This window comes from Scyliorhinus canicula, chromosome 5, assembly GCF_902713615.1.
Source record: "Scyliorhinus canicula chromosome 5, sScyCan1.1, whole genome shotgun sequence".
NCBI lineage: Eukaryota > Metazoa > Chordata > Chondrichthyes > Carcharhiniformes > Scyliorhinidae > Scyliorhinus > Scyliorhinus canicula.
Window position 1 is genome coordinate 168,150,386 of NC_052150.1, and position 18,954 is coordinate 168,169,339.

General features: G+C 49.7%; 1 protein-coding gene across 1 annotated transcript in view; it reads right to left on the reverse strand.

Annotated features, from left to right (window-relative positions):
* The window catches only part of cubn (cubilin (intrinsic factor-cobalamin receptor)), a 450,080-nt gene that overhangs the window by 278,894 nt on the left and 152,232 nt on the right, over positions 1-18,954 (reverse strand). The gene's annotated exons all lie outside the window — the stretch shown is intronic.

The following is an 18,954-nucleotide window of genomic DNA, read 5'->3' on the forward strand; positions in this document are numbered from 1 at the left end:
AGATAAAGAACGATAATACGCCATACGCCGACTTGTTTTGGGCCCGAGACAGTTGCATTCTTTGCAGGACCGGAAAGTTGTCAAGGTCCGGGATGTGTATTGCAGGCACCGTCGTCTGTAATGTGCGGTTCATTAACAATTGTGCTGGGAACAGGCCAGTGGACAAAAGAGTCGATCTGTAGGCTAGTAGTGCGAGGTAAAAGTCTGAACCCGCATCAGCCGCTTTGCACAGGAGTCGTTTGACAATGTGTACCCCCTTTTCAGCTTTGCCATTGCACAGGGTAGTGGGGACTCGAGGTGACGTGCGTGAAATTATACCACCGGGCAAACTTGGTCCACTCCTGACTGGCAAAACACGGGCCATTATCGGAATGCCATGACGAGCAAAGGTCTCCTTGCACGCACCGATGACCGCTGCCGATGTGAGGTCATGCAGCCTAACCTCCTCTGGGTAGTTAGAGAAGCAATCCACAATGAGGACATAGTCCCGGCCTTGTGCGTGGAAGAGATCAATGCCAACCTTGGTCCATGGGGATGACACCAGTTCATGTGGCTGCAAGGTCTCTTTTGGCTGAGCCGGCTGGAACCGTTGGCACGTTGGGCAGTTTAGAACAGGTTTGGCGATGTCTTGGTTGCCAGTACACTGCCTCATGGGCCCGCCGGCGGCACTTCTCCACCCCCAGGTGACCCTCATCGAGCTGATCAAGGACGAGCTCCCGCATGCTTTGCGGTATGACGATCCTGTCCAACTTCAACAGAATTCCATCTACCACTGCCAGATTATCTTTAATGTTGTAGAATTGCGGGCATTGGCCTTTGAGCCATCCGTCTGTAAGATGACGCATGACTCATTGGAGCAGAGGATCCTTGGCTGCTTCACAATGAATCTGGATGACTCGTTCGTCAGTGGCGGGCAAGTTAGATGTGCAGAACTCAACATGGGCATCAATTTGGCAAACAAAGCCCGACTGCTCACATGGCATAGTGACGGAGTGGGGGATTGCATTGGTCACGATGAGCTCCCTGCCCGGGGTGTAGACCAGTTTGAAATCATACCGCCTGGGTTTAAGGAGGATGCGCTGCAGGCGCGGCGTCATATCGTTGAGGTCCTTCTGTATAATGTGGACCAGTGGCCTGTGGTCTGTTTCGACCGTAAATTTTGGGGAGTCCATATACGTAGTTATGGAATTTAACAATTCCCGTGAGGAGGCCCAGGCAATCTTTCTCGATTTGAGCATAGCGTTGCTCAGTGGGCGTCATTGCGCGCGATGCGTATGCAACTGGAGCCCATGAGGAGGAGTCGTCGCTTTGGAGGAGCACTGCCCCAATGCCAGACTGGCTCGCATCTGTGGAGATCTTTGTCTCCTTGGCAGGGTTGAAGAATGCCAATACCGGAGCCTTGGTGAGTTTCGCCCTGAGTTCACACCACTCTTGCTCGTGAGTGGGGAGCCACTGGAAGTCGATGGTTTTCTTCACTAGATTGCGGAGAGCTGTGGTGTGAGATGCAAGGTTGGGGATAAACTTCCCCAGGAGGTTGACCATCCCCAGGAAGCGGAGGACCGCCTTCTTGTCCTCCGGTGTCTTCATGGCATTGATCGCCGACACTTTGTCTGCATCCGGCTGCACACCAAACTGCGATATGTGGTTGCCGAGGAACTTTGTTTCTGCTTGACCAAAGGAGCATTTGGCTCTGTTGAGGCGGAGGCCATGCCCATGGATTCTCCAGAACACGCGTTGGATTCGATCGATTTGTTCCTGCGAAGTGGTGGACCAGACAATGATGTCATCTACGTACATCCGCACCCTCTCAATGCCCTCCATCATTTGCTACATTATTCGGTGGAACATCTCCGAGGCGGATGTGATGCCAAAAGGCATCCGGTTGTAACAATACCGGCGAAATGGGGTGTTAAAGGTGCAGAGCTTCCGACTGGATGTGTCAAGTTGTATCTGCCAGAACCCTTTGGATGCGTCCAACTTTGTGAAAACTTTGGCGCGAGCCATCTCGCAGGTGAGCTCTTCGCGTTTTGGGATAGGGTAGTGTTCCCTCATGATGTTACGGTTCAAGTCTTTGGGATCGATGCAAATGCGTAGTTCCCCTGATGGTCTCTTAACACACACCATGGAGCTGACCCAGTCGGTGAGTTCTGCTACCTTAGAAATGACGCCCTGGTCCTGGAGGTCCTGCAGCTGCTGCTTGAGGCGGTCCTTAAGGGGCGCCGGCACCCGGCAGGGTGCATGAACCACAGGCGTGGCATTTGGTTTTAAAACAATTTTGTACGTGTATGGGAGTGTGCCCATACCCTTGAAGATGCTGTGGTATCGAGCAATGATGTCCTTCAGTTGTGTCTGAAAGTCGGCGTCTGGCGAAGCTGATGCCTCAGCGGGAGACATGGAGTGAACCCTTTGTACCAGATTCAGGATCTTGCAGGCCTGAGCACCAAGCAGGGAAGCTTTGGTGGACCCGACAATCTCGAAGCGCAGGGTGGCCTTTAAGGAACGGTGCGACATCACAAGCTGGCATGAGCCACTGGCAGCAATGGCATTGCCATTGTAGTCAAGAAGCTGGTAGTCGGATGGAAGGATGGTCGGCTTGACGTGGGGGTTGGCCAGGTCAGACTGTGAAATGAGGTTGGCTGAAGCGCTGGTGTCCAGCCTGAATCGGATGCGAGATTTGTTGACCATAAGGGTGGCACACCACTCGTCGTCCGGATCAATGCTCATCACTGGGAAGGGCTTGGCCTTTTTTTTGGAAAGCATCGTATTCGTGGTGATGATGCCCACCCGGAATGGGGATTTGAGATCCTCGGTGTCAGGGTCTGGAACCATGTCAGAGTCGGAATCTGTAACTGGTTGTTGCACGGACCGGACATTCCTGTGCTGCTGCTGGGATCAATGGGAGGCAGGTGGTTGAGCAGATCTGCACAGGGCTGCGTAGTGCCCAAGCTTGCCACACTGGAGACAGCGTCGGGATTTCGCGGGACATTGCCGCTTTAAGTGGAAGGAGCCACAGTTGTTGCACGTCGTGACGTCAGGATGTTCCGCGCGCCACAACGCATGCGTCGTGCGGTCGTACGCTTTGCGCGCCTGCGCAGTTCGGTCTTCGGCCTCGCCGTCCCCTCAGTCGTTGCGAGCATGCGCAGGGGCCTGGGAAAAGCACGCAAAATGGCTGCCCTCATCCAGACTCAGGCCCTGGAGCTGTTTTACGGCCTGCAGCCGCACTGCATCGTGGGGGCCTTGCCGCGCTGTCTCTGCCACTTTAATGTGCGAGTACCGGTTAGTAGCGTGCTCATGCAGTACGCAGGTTTTGATGGCTATAGCGAGGGTGAGCTGCTTCACTTTAAGGAGCTGCTGGCGTAGGGGGTCCGAGTGCACCCCGAAAATGATCTGGTCATGGATCATGGAGTTGGAGGTGGAGCTGCAATTATAGGATTGCACGAGGATGCGAAGATGGGTTAGGAAAGATTGAAAAGGTTCATCCTTACCCTGCAGACGCTGTTGAAACACGTAGCGTTCAAAACTCTTGTTGATTTTGATGTCACAGTGGCTGTCGAACTTGAGCAGGACTGTTTTGAACTTGGACTTGCCCTCACCTTCAGCAAATGTGAGGGAGTTAAAAATGTGGATGGCGTGGTCCCCAGCCGTGAAGAGAAAGAGAGCAATCTTTCTGGCATCTGAGGCGGCTTCAAGGTCAGTGGCTTCTGCTTAAAAATCTTCCAGTTGGCACCGAGGTTGCCGGAGACGCGGAGCGGCGGGGGAGGGCGGACGCGGTCCAGACTACCGGATGGCTGATTGCTGGTCAAAGGCAGACTATCTCAAGGTAGGTCCATCAAACTCTAACATCCGCACTGGTACCATGATGTGTTGGGTATGCTGGGTCTGCGAGGACTGCGTTTACCATAGCAGTGAGAGAGACAGGCTACCAACACTTGTAGAAGTACAACTCTATTTTATTGAACTATGAGCTGTTAAACATACTTACATTGTGGGTTGACACTATGCTGAGTTGACTGGAGACCTGAGGCTAACCTGACCAGACTATCCTGCTAGCACATGGTGGATGTTCGTGTTGCTGCTCATGGGCTCTGGCTGTCTCAGAGGCTGCATCCCAAGAGAGCGGGAAAACTAGTGCCCTCTGGCTTTATAGTGGCCGTGTCCTGTCTGGTGATTGGCTGCTGTGTTCCGTGTGTTGATTGGTCGTTCAGTGTGTCAATCAGTGGCTGTCTATGCACCATCATATACTTGTGTGTATATTATGACAGGCACATTACAGCCTTCTGGACTCAACATAGAGTTCAACAACTTTAGACTGTAAACTTCCCCCTCCGTGTTAAACTGACACCTCCCCAATGTTTTGTTGTCAGTTGTTTACCAGCCACCACCTCTCCCTGACTTGGCCACTTGGCCCTGACTTTCCCGTTGCTCCCATTAACACATTCTGCTAGCTTACCTTTTGCCACCATTAGCATTCATCATACCTTAATGGCAGCATTAACATTCCTCTTTCCATCATGTCCATGACAAATTTGCCCAAATATCCTTTGCACTAACTTATCCCTGGTCTTCTATTCTGTCCCATCTCCTCCTCCCCCCTTCCACTATATCATTCTGTATATTTCTACTTTCCTTCAGTTATAGAATTGCAAAGAATTGTCATAGAATCCCCACAGTGCTGAAGGGGCCATTGGGCCCACCTAATTTGCACCGACCCTTCGAAAGAGCATCCTATCCACGTACTTCCCCCGTCCACCTTTGTAAAAAGGATCATTTAGATCCAAACCGTGAACTCTGTTTGTCTCCACAAATGCTGCCAGGTTTCTGTTTTTATCCTAGAAAAAGGGAAATAGTTTGTGGTTGTTGAAACTCAATCATCTCAACCCTATAGAATTTCCTCAGGATAAAGTCTTAGGTCCAACGGTCCTCAGTTGCTTCATTAATGAACTTCATAGGGTCAGAAACAGGTTGTTCACTGATGACTGCACAGTGTTCAGTATGTTCTCAGCTCTTGATGTACTGAGGCAGTCCATTAAGACATGAAGCAAGATCTGTACAACATTCAGACATGGCCTGATGAGTGTCAGGTAACAGTGACACAAAATGGCATTACCATTGCTGACTTCCCCTACACATCAACATCCTGAAACTTGCAACTGACCAGAAACTTCAACCTACAAATAAATGCTGTAGCTTACAAGAGCAGCACAGGAACTGGGGATTTTCTAGTGAGTAACCCATTTCCTGACTCCTCAAAGCCAATCCACCATTCAAACACATAACTCAGGAGTGTGATGGAGCACTCTCCATTGCCTGGATGAATGCAGGCACAAAGCGCAACACCGTCAAAGGGCAACGCCATTTGTTTGATCAACACACCATCCACTTTAAAACATTCACTACCTCTATCACTTGCACACAATGGCAGCAAGGGTTGTGGGGAGAAGGCAGGAGAATGGGGATGAGAAAGTATCAGCCATCATTGAATGGTGGAGCAGACTCGATGGGCCGAGTGGCCTAATTCTGCTCCTATGTCTTATGGTCTTCTGGCAACGTGTACCATCTACAAGGTGGACAACAACAACTCACCTTCGACTGCACCTTTCAAACCTGCGACCTCTACCACCTTGAAAGAGACGGAAAACAGGTGGATGGGAACACCATCACCATCTCGACATAGAACGATATCACCATTCCTTCACTGGCACTGGATCAAAATGCTGAAACTCCCTTTCTAATAGTACTGTGGGTGCTCATAATGCTAAAACCGCACCAGTTCAAGAAGGTGGTTCACTGCAACGTTATTAATGATAATTAAGGATGGGCAATAAATGCTGGTCTTGTCAGCAACACTCGTAACCCAAGAACAAATTTAAAAATCTAGTTGGATATTGGTATTTTTCATCTAGCAATTTCCATGTTCCCTTTTGTCATCTTTGGGCATACTTTATCTCTCATGTGCCAAAAAGTGGTGAAGATCCTTTGGGCGCGATTCTCCGCAAATGCGGAGAGTCATAAAGGCTGCCGTGAAACTGGCCGTGTTTCACGGCAGCCTCCGCGCCCCCTCCCGGGACCCGATTCTCCCCCCAGGGTGGGGCTAGCAGCACGACCCCGCGAAGCATGGCATCGCGGGCTTAGCGACCGTCGCTAAGCCCACGCGCCAAGGGTCATGGCGGCTGACGCGCACGGTGACGTCAGCCGCGCATGCGCGGATTGGACGGCTCCAACCCGCGCATGCGCGGATGACGTCATCACGCATATGCGTCAAACCCGAGCATGCGCGGGCCGTCATGCCCCTCAGCCACCCCGCGGACTGATCTTGCGGGGCGGCGGAGGAACAATGAGTGCGCGGGTATCGGACCCGCTGCCTGCGATCGGTGCCCACCGATCGTGGGCCCATGCCACCCTTGGCCCGGCCGTGGTGCAGCCGTGCCAATCGGTGCCATGGTTGTCCGGAACGGCACTTTGCAGCCGTTTTCACGAACGGTGAGAGCAGGTGTGTTTGCGTTCGTGAAAATGGCCGTAAAGGCCTTGGAACTCGGCCCATTGGCCAGGGGAGAATCGCTGTTCGCCGTAAAAACGGCGAGCAGCGATTCGTGTCGCGGGGCGACCATGGGGGGGGGGGGTGGGGGGAGAATCGCGGGAGGTCGGGAAAAATGTCAGGAAGGCCCTCCCGCTATTCTCCGACCCGTCGTGGGCAGCGGAGAATCACGCCCATGATGTCTGATCCTTACATCTACTCACATATCTTGGAATATTATTGCAACTGAGGGTGAGATTCAGCGGCCTCATTGCATCTGACTTGATGTGGGGATGAGACCATTGAATCTCGCAAGAGATCTGGATCAGGAATCGCGGTGCTCAAAACATTTCATGCCATCCCGCCCAATTTACCCTGGGCCTGGGATTCACCGGCCTTGCCAGTGAGGTTTAACTGGGCCCCATTTGGTACTGGTTCACAAAGTCTAATGGTACCTGGGGTGGGGGGTCTTGCTGGGAGTTGAGGCCCACGGGTGGTTGGGGGCAGGGCGTGGTGGTACCCTGGCACACCCCTGCCACATGGGCACCTTGGCACTGCCAGGCTAGAAACATCCAGGGTGCCAAGCTGGCAGTGCCAAGGTGACCAGGTGCCAGGTTGCCCGTGCCAGGGATCTAGCCCAAGGGGTCTTGCTCATAAGAGGTGGGGTGAGGGGGAGCTTGAGGACCCCAGAAGAGGTGTGTTGGGTGACGTGCACGAGAGCTCGCCAGAGCAGGAAATGACTTAAAGAGTGGCCTCGATGGGCAGTTGCTTGCCGAGGCCAAAGGAAACAGCAAAGTGCCGTTGAATAGCAGGGTCTTTCTTGGTGCTGAAGGTGTTGACAAACACCCCGCTAAACTTGCCATTCAGCAGACCTTAACTTGAGTCTGCTGAATCGCCCCCTGTGTCTGTGCCTTAATGCTAATGAGGTTGACGTTTCTACCAGACCCTCCTGCTTCACCTTCCTCCCATAATGACTACCCTCTGACCAAATGCTAGCAGTTTGTGTTTTCTCGAAACAAGAATGCCTCAGCAAAGGAACCAAAACAGGTTTCCGATGGGTAAAACATTTTTTAACCCTCGCTCCACTGCCCACTCCGCCCTGACCCACAGAACAATCTTTGTGCCACCGCTTCCTGTACTCATGGCGCATTTAGCAGATGATCGGGAAGAAAAAAATGACCATCATATCCCTAAAACAGTTTAAGTATGAATAATGGTTTCAAAATGAGCAACGGAAAGCTGGTGTTTTTTTTGTGGCTAGTCCTAGTCATCCGTACACATTTATTTCTGGAGTCACCAATCACGTTAAAACAAAGGGAACCGTTTCCAGCAGTTGTCAGTATAGGAGACGGTCATTTCCTTTCATATTTTCTAATGACTCATATCCCTGCCTTGATTCCTTGTGGAATCACTTCTGTCCAAACCCCTCCAGCATCAACTGTTTTTGGTTAATTTGTTTTAATTTTTTTTTTGAAGAGCAGCTAGCTTTCTACAAAATCAAGTAGTTGAAAAACAGTTTCATTTTGATGTCAAATATCCAGCCTAAACTAACCTAGACTAGATGGTATGCTGGTAAACAAACTGTGGGAAATGTTTAAGGAAGCAACTCAAAAGCTGGAACAATAATACATTCCACTGAAAAACAAAGTGTGGAATTTTACCGGATTTTCTCTAGCCCCAAGGGCCTAACAGCATTATTGAATATATTTAAAGTGTGGGTAGACAGATTTTTGGTCTCTCGGGGAATCGAGAGATACAGATCTGACCTCCTGGTAGAAAAGGCTAGAGAGACTGCGTGGTCTCCTCCTGCTCTTATTCCTCGCGCTCTTACACAAAATCAGATGCATCACATTAAAATGTCATAATATCAATCGGGCGAATATTACTGTAATATACTGTGCGGCCAATTTCCTCTTAGGTAATGAAAACAGTAATCGTTTAAAGTTAACTTTAGAAATCAGACATGAGGGAACAGCAGCTAGACAACTGGAAGCTTTACGAATGCATTTATCACACAATGATTTTTAATGACTGCCTTGGAATAAAAATGAAAATATACAATAACAACAAGCTGGCTCCTGTCTTTATAAATTCAGAAATTCAAGTGAAGGACGAAGACCCCAAATGCTAGACACCAGTGGAAGACAACAAGAAAAGAAAAGGCAAAATAGTTCAGGAAGCCACAATACCATTGTTCAGTTTTAAAAGCTCAAAGTTTGTAGCTGGGAGGAAAGACCAAAAGATGTAAGGAGTTCCAGTTTTACATAAACAATAGCATAGAACATACAGTGCAGAAGGAGGCCATTCGGCCTATTGAGTCTGCACCGACCCACTTAAGCTCTCACTTCCACCCTGTCTCTGTAACCCAATAACCCCTCCTAATCTTTTGGACACTAAGGGCAATTTAGCATGGCCAATCCACCTAACCTGCACGCCTTTGGACTGTGGGAGGAAACCAGAGCAGCCGGAGGAAACCCATGCACACACGGGAAGAACGCGCAGACTCCGCACACACAGTGACCCAGCAGGGAATTGAACCTGGGACCCGTGGCGCTGTGAAGCCACAGTGCTATCCACTTGTGCTACTGTGCTGCCCAAGTTTTAATGTTAGTGGGATAAATCACCATGGAACTATTAGACCCGTGCTAAAGTGGTAATCACAGCTAAAAAGCATTGTGATCGTGAAAAGAAGTATTTCCCTTGTCTGGGGAGGGACAATGGGAGCTACTCCCATTTTCATTATAAACACACCAGAATTTTTGTAAGATTTATATAATTTTCTTACATGTTTGCAAGAAGAAGAAAAGGTGTGTTAACATGATTCAGGTCAATCCCTTGTTAAAATTATCATCTGAAAGATTTCTAACAATGTTGTTGAGAGTATCACTGAGCTGGAAAACCTTGCTAACTTCTAAATGATGTAACGCTTCCTGATATGACATATTCAAAGAAGGATTGTTGCGGGGTTGGTAATCTGTCAGAATGAATTGGCAGTCTGTTTCTGGGACCACCCAATTCTCAGTTAGCTGGTAATGTGAACGAAAATGCAATTTTTCAGAAAGGGTTTGCTGTATTTTCCATTTATTGTCAAGATTCCATCATTGGGATCACATGTGGTCCGCAACAACACACTGGCCGGAATTCTACATCCCGTTGGGATTCTCCTTTCCTGCCAACAGTGGACCCCACCCGCAGGTTTCCCAGCAGCATTGGGTAGCTCCAATGGGAAATCCCTTTGACAAGTGACAGGAAGATGGAATCCTGCCGCCAGCGAATGGCACTCTGCCAAGGAACATATGGCTGGGGGATCAGAGAATCTTGCCCACTGTGTTGGGAATAGTCACCAACATGATTGTTGGTGAACTTGCCAGTTAAGGGTGATGGTCAAGCTCCCAATGTCGGAAGGTCAATAGGAGACCCTCCAGCAATGACACCATCTGAGGTGGGAGCTGCTGTTGCCTGCACACATAGAGAGCGGGAGAGAGACAAAGCGAGACAGAGGGGGAGAGAGGGAGATCACACTGAAGGCACCCTTTGAAGACCAGGTAAAAAATGTTTCATTTAAAAAAGACCACAGCAGCCAGGCCTTGATTGTGGAAGGACAACCCCTCCGGTGGATGGCCAGCAGCCGCAGCTTCAGTCCAGTGGCCAAGGAAATGAAAATGAAAAAAATGAAAACCGCTTATTGTCACGAGTAGGCTTCAATGAAGTTACTGTGAAAAGCCCCTAGTCGCCACATTCCGGCGCCTGTCCGGGGAGGCTGGTACGGAAATCGAACCGTGCTGCTAGCCTGCTTTATAAGCCAGCGATTTAGTCAGTGAGTGGCAGGGGTTTTCTTGGCAGGAGAAATCATTGTCCGCCTCCCTTCTGGAGGCTGCCTCCTCTCACTGGCCATATTTTGGTCTGCTGTATGGGGCCCTCCTAATGCCTGGAAAGACCTTTTAATTACCGTATTTGGTAACCTGTGATTTGTGAGTAGGTATCCATTCCGTCCCAGACCTGACCTTCTTGAAAGTCGTTCTTGCGTGGAATGATGGCAGCAGACCAGCATGCTGGCCAGCAGAGTGTGATTCCCAGCCTTTACACCTCCAGGCCTGCCCACCAAATAGCCTTTGAAAATTCTGCTCAGAAAGTTTGTAATATTGAGCACAAAAACCTGAGATAGTTCAGTGCCAAGACATTACCGTCTAACCGAATGTTTGGGTAGTGCACAAGGAGCGTTACCTTTCATCGCATTGCTAATGCTGACCTGGCAGTTCTTGATGGCCCCTCTCTGTCCCCCCAGGAGAAGATAGCCCTTAACAGGCAGGAAAGGACCCAGCCAGGCAGAGGGATCCTGGGCATCACATTCCTCACCCTCGATGAGGAACGGGCCCTGGAGATCGCAGGGTTGGCCGAGAACAGAGCGGTCACTAACAGCGAGGTTGGCCTGTTCCGCAGAGGTGAGCAGTCACCACCCCTTCACCCATATGACCTGTCACAAGTGAGTTGTTCAGGCCAGACAAAATGATCCCTCCTACGCAATGACAACGTGCAGGATCTCCATCCTATGGGGCGGGCCATCCAGGGTAGTCCGCTCCGCTGCCATCCAAGAGGACACCTCAAAGGAGAGCTCCGAGGGTGAAGAGAGTGGGAGGAGAGATGGAGGGAGGGGGTGAGAGGAAGGGGGAGAGGAGTGAGATGACGGACAAAGCCTCATCCTGTGAGAAGCGTCGAAGATGAGGGCCTCCCTGGCCCTCCTGGTGTGACGGACCATCACCACCACCACCTGTCCTCCATCCTCCGGCTGCTCCCATGGGTCCTCCCTGGACTTGTCCTCCAGCTCCTCCTGGTCCGGTTCCTCCTCAACCTCCTCAGACAAGGCCACATGTTCCTCCTTGCCCCGCTGCTGTGCCAGGTTGTGTAAGGCACAACAGACCACCACAAAGCCATCAACCTTCTGGGGGAGTGTACTGCAGGGCACCACCAGAGTGCAGAGTGGTCTAGGCATCAGACCCGCATTTTCAGCATCCCAATGCTCCGTTCAATGACAGCCCTGGTGGCCTTTTATATTGGGTCTCCGCTTCGGTCTCCGGCTTTCGCACTGGCATCATCAGCCAGGACCCAAATCCCCCAGAGCCAACCTGTCTTCCTGAGGTGGTCCTCGAAAATGCCAGGGATCTCCAATTGTCCAAGGATGTAGATGCCATGCCTATTCCCTGGGAAGCGTGCACACACGTGCATGATCCGCAGGAGGTGGTCACACACGAGTTGAACATTCACGGAGTGGAACTCCTTCCTGTTAATGAAAGATGCTCCCTGATGCCCCAGTCTGCGCAAGGCGACTCGTGTGCCATCTATTACCCCTTGGACCTGGGGCATTCTGGCAATGGAGGAGAATCCTGCTGCCCGGGCATCTTGGTGGGCATGGTCCAGCTTATCTTCATGCATGCAGTTGTGCGCTGTAGCTTGGGAAATGCCACACAGGTCCCCACTTGAGCCTTGGAATCAACCCGTAGCAGAGAGGTTCAGGGCTGCCATGCCCATGATGCCCACCAGGAGCAGGCATCATCCTTCTCCGCAGGGTGCCTAGGCCGCAAGGACCTGGCACAGGTGCCACACCATCTCTCTGCTGAGACGGAGCCTCCTGTGGAATATGCTCTCCGTCATCTGGTCAAACAACAAACGATGCCTGTACACCTTGGGCAATCGCCAGCGCCCACCTCTGAGTCCCTGCCCTGCCTGCTACATGGTTGGTGTGGCGGGCCCCTGCATATGGGTTGCCACCTCGAGCCTCCGTAGAGGTTGCTGCCATCATCTTCTCTGGCTGCCTTGCCTGCCATCAGAACCGCGAGGGATGCTGCTGCAAGGTCAGCGATGCCCTGAGAAGGAAAGAGACCGACAGTCTGAAAGGTCATCCACCCTAACCCTAACTTGGTACTCGACGGATCCTGCCTTGTCTCAGAGTGGCATCCACCGAGTCAGTTGTGCCGGAGGACCCGGCCCCATGCACTCATCCCCCAGCCACAGTGGCAGCCCCTCGATCCCAGGCCCCAGACCCCGCTGGTTGCAGGATATTCCCATGTTTCAGCCCAGCTCTTGGGTGTTTGATTGTTGGCTGCTGCCTTTGTGATGTTGATGCCTCCAAGCTTCAGGCAAAGTGTCCTGGCCTAGCAGTTTGATTGGAATGCCTGGCAATAACACTCATCTGACACATGGCACGTGGACCCACGGTTTTGCACTTGAGAGTAGTGAAGTGCTCTTGCATAACTAACAATGCCAATTCCTTATTAGAAATAGCCTTCAGCTGTGCAGCCAGAGGCTGCTCACAGTCAAAGGGAGTTAAAGGGACCCACAGCATATAACCAAGCAAGGGCTTGGTCCTTGATGTATTTAGTAGGTCAGGCAAGCAGCAGCTGCAGCTGCCCTGATATAGGTATAACATTTAGGGTGATAGCCTTTAGGACCCACAGGCACTGAACCACCACCCCTCCAGACCAGGGGCAACCCCCAGCCAATAGTGGCTGGAACCCTCTGACCAAGTCCAGTTCCCCGACCAGGACCAGCGCCCCTGGGACCCACCTACACTACCCCCCCCCCCCCCCCCAGACCGAGGCAGTAGCCCCATTGTCCCTGGGCTGCCTGCCTGAGAATTAAGATCCCCTCCGCAGCCATTGTGCTAGGTTCCCATTTTTAAATCGGAGTTTTTAAAATCGGCACCACGCGACCGCTCGCCACAGAGCCAATGAGATCATGGGAGGCCATTCGATTGGGCGTCCACCTCACTAATGAGATGGACATTTCCCATAATGAGCCTCAATTGGTTTTGCGCTGCGTCTAGGCAGAATCTGGGTCCCTCCAATGGGAGCAAGTTTAGAGAGCAAACTGCTCAGCACCCAGTTCAGGCCAACCCGCGATCTAGTTGGCCCACACGGATCTTCGCCGGACGCAATGCCTCACTGGCTTTGATCCTCCAAAGATTTTAGTTTCATGAATGGCTCCAAGGGTGTCTCTATGTTGAGGGACCCTTGTGTTTTTCCAACCTGCCTCAGCAGCATTCTCCTTTTTCAATGGAGCTGCCAATGCTCCATAAATGCTGGCCCTCTGATCAGGCGCCTGATGCTGCTGGCCCACTACCATCCTTAATGCGATGATGAATGCAGAGGCAGCCAATTTCCAGGGAGATTGATCCAGCAGCCTCACTTCCAACCTTTGAGGTTCTGACATCAAGGTTCCAGAGTCTGAAGTAAAATCCAGCCCATTAACTCGATTTACACTCCACAGATACTGCTGAGAACTTCCAGCCTTTTCTCTTTTAATTTCAGATCTCCAGCATCCACAGTACTTCGCTTTGCTTTTGTAAACTAAATCTATTTTTGGAACTATGATATTTAAGCAAAGACCACTGAAAATTGCCTGTTCAGTTCAACGTTTAAAGTCGATATGAATTCAATTGTGTCGGTGAACAATCGTAAGTGTCCTTTGAAGCTCTCTGAGCACATATTCTAAGAGCCAGCCAGGAAAAAATAGTCATGATCCATATGGTTTAAGAGAAAATGCTGATAATTCCATAGCATAACATCTTGGGCGGGATTCTTTGTCAGCTGATGCCGGAACCAGGATTGAGCGGAGAATTGGTTCAGACGCCAAAATCACAGTGGGCACCGATTTCACGCCAAAATGCAATTCTCCATCGCCTCAACAGCGGAGCCAATGCTTTCCAGAATGCACATACAGTAAACGTATCATAGTGGGCCCGATCCAATATTCTCCAGGGCCTCCATGATTCTCCTCCACCAACGGGCCGAATTCCCGACAGCAAGGTTGACAAGGCTGAGGGAGAGAGAGGGGTACGGAATGCGTTCAACATCGCCATAGTTAGCTGACAGTTGTGCCACTGGCTGGGGGGGCTTCTGACAGGGCCGGGGGAGTATCGGGGGGTGGCCAGGAGGTGGGTTGTCTGGTCGGGGTGGAGCACCATTGCCGCAGCCTGAAAGGCAGGCATGGAGCTGCACACGGTGCTGACTGCCCACTGTGAACTTAGGGTCACTGGTCCTATGGGTGACCCCCCAGGGCCCCCCCAGGTGCCCTCTGACCGCAGCTGATTCATCAGCTGTAAGGGCGTGCTCCAGCGCAACCAGTGCCATTTTGTTGCCTGGGATGGCGTTTGTGGGGAGCATAGTGTGTATATGTGGCAGCAGCTTGTCGGCCTCCTGAGTGTCAATCGCGAACCCGGTCAATCCCACCCCATTTCTCATTGGAATCGATTGTGTTCCACGTGGCGCCGGTGCTAGTCCCTCAACAGTCACTGATGAGGTGTAGCGCCAGTTTTGCTGTCGAGGAAGTCCATGAATCTTGCCCCAGTGTCAACACTTAAGCCGGGATTCTCCTTTCCAGTCCCCACGCCGGCTGGAAAACTGGCGCCTACGACTCTGGTGTCAATGGGCCCCCAAAGTGAGGAATTCTCCACTTACCTCCACTTTCTCGGGGGCTAGGTAGACGGCGGAGGGGTTGGCACTGCTCAAGCCGGCGCCGAATGGACTGCACGAGTTTGCACATGCGCCAAAGGGGCCGGCGTGATCTTGCGCATGCGCAGAACCGCTGTTGTATTTTGGCGCATGCGCGGGGTTCTCTTCTCTGCACCCCTCCCCCGGGGTCAGATCCCCCCACGCCCTCCCCCCCCCCCCCCCCCCCCGAGGACCGCCGCAGCCGACTTACCTGCCAGGTCTCACCGTGTGGGACCATCCGTAGCCCACACCGACAGGACTGGCCAAAAATGGACGGCCGCTCGGCCCATTGGGGCCTGGAAAATTGCCGGGGGGGGGGGGGCAATGCCAACGGCCCCCGACCAGCGTAGCTTGAACTACGCTCCTGCCCGTAGCGTCAGGGTGGGATTCGCGCCGCCCCCCCCTGGGGATTCTCCGACCCGGCGGGGGTTGGAGAATCCCGCCTTTATCCTCAGATCCGCAGTTTATATTTTAGTAAAGTAAATCTCTAAACAAATTTGACATTTATTTCACTCGAGTAGTAGGATGTGGAAACAAAAAGAAATCTCAGGAAGCTCCCACACATCTCAGGAAATCGTGGACGCTATGAATATTATTTCAGTGCTAACACCTGCAAACACACAGGTCTATCTGTTTTTTATCATGGACAATAAAAGCTGAGAGTGATTCGATTTGGATTTTTTACAACTGCACAACAAGTATCCGGTTACAGTCACTGCCTGACAGCAAAATATTTACAAGAATTGAGTGCAAGTCAGTACCTTATTGCAAAGGCCCACAGCCGAATGAAGCAGAAAGCATTTAATCTTAGTTAGCTTCAAAATAATTAGATGCACCAAAAACAGTGGAACATTTTAACCAAATCTGTGCAGCAGGGAACCATGTGATTAATGCTGTTGCAAAACTTCTCTCTTCAACTTCAACATTTTATGATGCAGTGAATGAGCTGGTTTTAACCAGACACGGAAATGACCATCAGTTTAGAAAGTACTGAAATTACACATTTCTTTCCACTTGGCAAATCATCTGAGTACCCCAGCACAGAAAGTCTGCCATAATGTCTGCTGATGCATGGTTGCTAAGAGATCAAATAACAAACAAAACAGCCATGAAATAAAGGAACAACTCATGTACTTCATAGTGCACGCTGATAAAACAGTGGGCACACTGAGAAAGCGAGGATTTATTATTTCAACAAATGTTCTCAATTTAGTGAGTTTGATAACAGATTTTAACACTATCCAGCTGAACTAACAACGATGTGCTCTGCAATGCAAATGCATACTTGGATCTGCATTGAAAAACTAAGCTACTTCCATTGATGCAGAACCAACCATAGTCATCTCCAGTTATTAAAGTTTTAAAGACTTTTGTTATAGTCACAAAGGTTACTTTATATTGATAATATTGCAAATTCAAATTCAAAATTGCATTTATGGTGTATCGGCAGCCTGTTGGTTATTGATTGATTTGCAGTACTGTGTCTGCTTCCCTACTCTCCCTAAATGACAGTGGATTATGCACATAGATGTTACATTGATGAAAAGTGCAGTGCGGTAAATTCTATTCTCGCCATCCCTCTCCAGTTATATAAATCTTATTGAGAAATAATCATCTCAATTTTTGCAATGAGTACAAATGAATTGTGAATTTTGTTCTCTACTTATTTGGATAAGGACTAAATTGTTACTCTTTGACATTTCCAAATGCCATACTTTTGCTTGTATGGCCATAATCTACATCTGTATCCCCAAACATCCATCTTTTCCTAAGATCTCACAGTTTTCCCAGCGGTGGGAGTTTATTGCTGGGATTTTGCTGGGATTATTGCTGGCACTGTCCACAGTCATGCTTTACTGCTTCCTGGAAACTGCTGGGTGTGGCAGCCCAGTAACTGCAGTTGTACCAGTGAATTTACAAATAGCTTGGTGTGGGAGTGCATGATTCTCCAATGATTCACTGCGCCCACACCAGATGCAGGACTCTGACTTTCAAAAGAATTGAAATTCTATAGACTCAAAAATCATTTAAATTTCATTTTGACAATTCTTTTTCATCGCACATCAATCATTATTTTATTGTTGCTGTTACAAACTTGTGACTTTTAGTTATATTAAAGATACTACATAAATACAAATTGCTGTTGATTAAATTGAAGCTTCAAGACATGCATTTGCACTTCTCCCATAAAGGAATTTTACTAAAAATTACTTAGTTGATCTCAGTAGTGCCTAATTTAAGTGTACTTCCTTCCAACTTCTCATGTGTGATTTGATCATCCTGGACATATGACTTAGATTATCCCTTTCATCAAGCCAAATTCATTTTTCCACTTTAACCTCTGCTCACAATCTGCCCAAATCAATCTCCCTGGATCAGAAATAGGAGTGTCATTTTGGGCTGATGTAGGCTTTTGCTTTGGATTTGGCGACTCAAGGCACAACATTTAAGAATTTTTACTTCCCATTTCTCACAATAATAGTATAGTTCTCTCGTACACTGCGCAGTTGGGGTATTCACCATTACACTTTGAGTGGACAAGGTTAAACAGAAACATCAATGCACATAATCAGGCGCCATTCTTCCCACTGCCCCACCTAGGTACCACAACCACAAACTGACATGAGTCAATCTGGAATTAAATGAATAGTAATGTTCTGAGCTAAAAGTAATTTAAAAACATTAAATGCTGAAAAGTATTTGCTTTGCTAATTATATCAGTTTTGCATTGGCCACCATGGGCTGGATTCTTCATGCACAGGGGTTTCCCGTGTAGGCCTGCCCTACAATGGGAAACCCCATTGACCGGCCAGCATAACAGAGAATCCCGCCAGCGGGTCAAGGCTGAAAAGTGGCGTGGTGGGGCGGAGAATCTAGCCCATATATCAGTGGGATATAAAAACTGGTAGTAATACACTTGGTTTTAACTCTCGCTCTCACTCTCTCTCTCAGGATGGGTGTGACCATATTTCTCAAATGTCCAACCCATCAAGAATCTCTGATTCTGAATTTTACTGAACTTGTAGAAATTCATGGTTAGAATGGAGCTTTCTTTTTAAACTCATTTCTGGGAAATGAGTGGCAAGGTGGTGGAGCTGCCTTCTTCAACCGCTACAGTACAGTGGTGAAGGCACTCTCTTTGTGCTATTAGATTGGGTCCAATTTCCGGGCACCACCCGCAAGGGTCTCAGACTGTCATCTCTAATCCTGGTTTTCATGCGGAATCATTGAATTTACAGTGTAGAAGAAGGCCATTCGTCCCATCGAGTCTGCACCGGCCCTTGGAAAGAACACCCTATTTAAACCCATGCCTTCACCCTATCCCTGTACGCCAGTAACCCCACCTAACCTTTTGAACTTTAAGGGACAATTTAGCATGGCCAATCCACCTAACCTACATATCTTTGGATTGTGGGAGGAAATCGGAGCACCCTGAGGAAACCCACCCAGACACTGGGAGAAAACGCAAATACCACACAGACGGTAACCCAAGGCCAGAATTGAACCCGGGTCCCTGGATCTATGAGGCAGCAGTGCTAACCACTGTGCCACCGTGCCACCCATGAAAGTTAGCCAGCCTGTCAATTTGGCCAGTTACCAAGTAGGGAACAGATGGAAAAGCTTATAACAAGGATCTGTCATTAAATCTGGCAGGACCACCACGCCTCCGGCCTTGCCATATTTTCTCTGCATTAATGTGCTCCCCCAGAACCTCCTCATCTCAATGTTCATATCAGGGTCTTAATTTCCAGAGCTCCAGCAGTGTGAAATAAAATTAAGTTTTTTGTTCAACCACTTGGTGGTGTATCTGAGCAGGAGGAGATTCTACTTGCAGGCAGTCTTATTAAAAACACTTCTGTAAGGGCTAATGTTTGATGCCAGAAAGTCTCCAGAGAAATGCTTTAGCCATTTCTCATGTGAAGAAGGACTATCGTGAAGCAGTTCTGAGAGAGT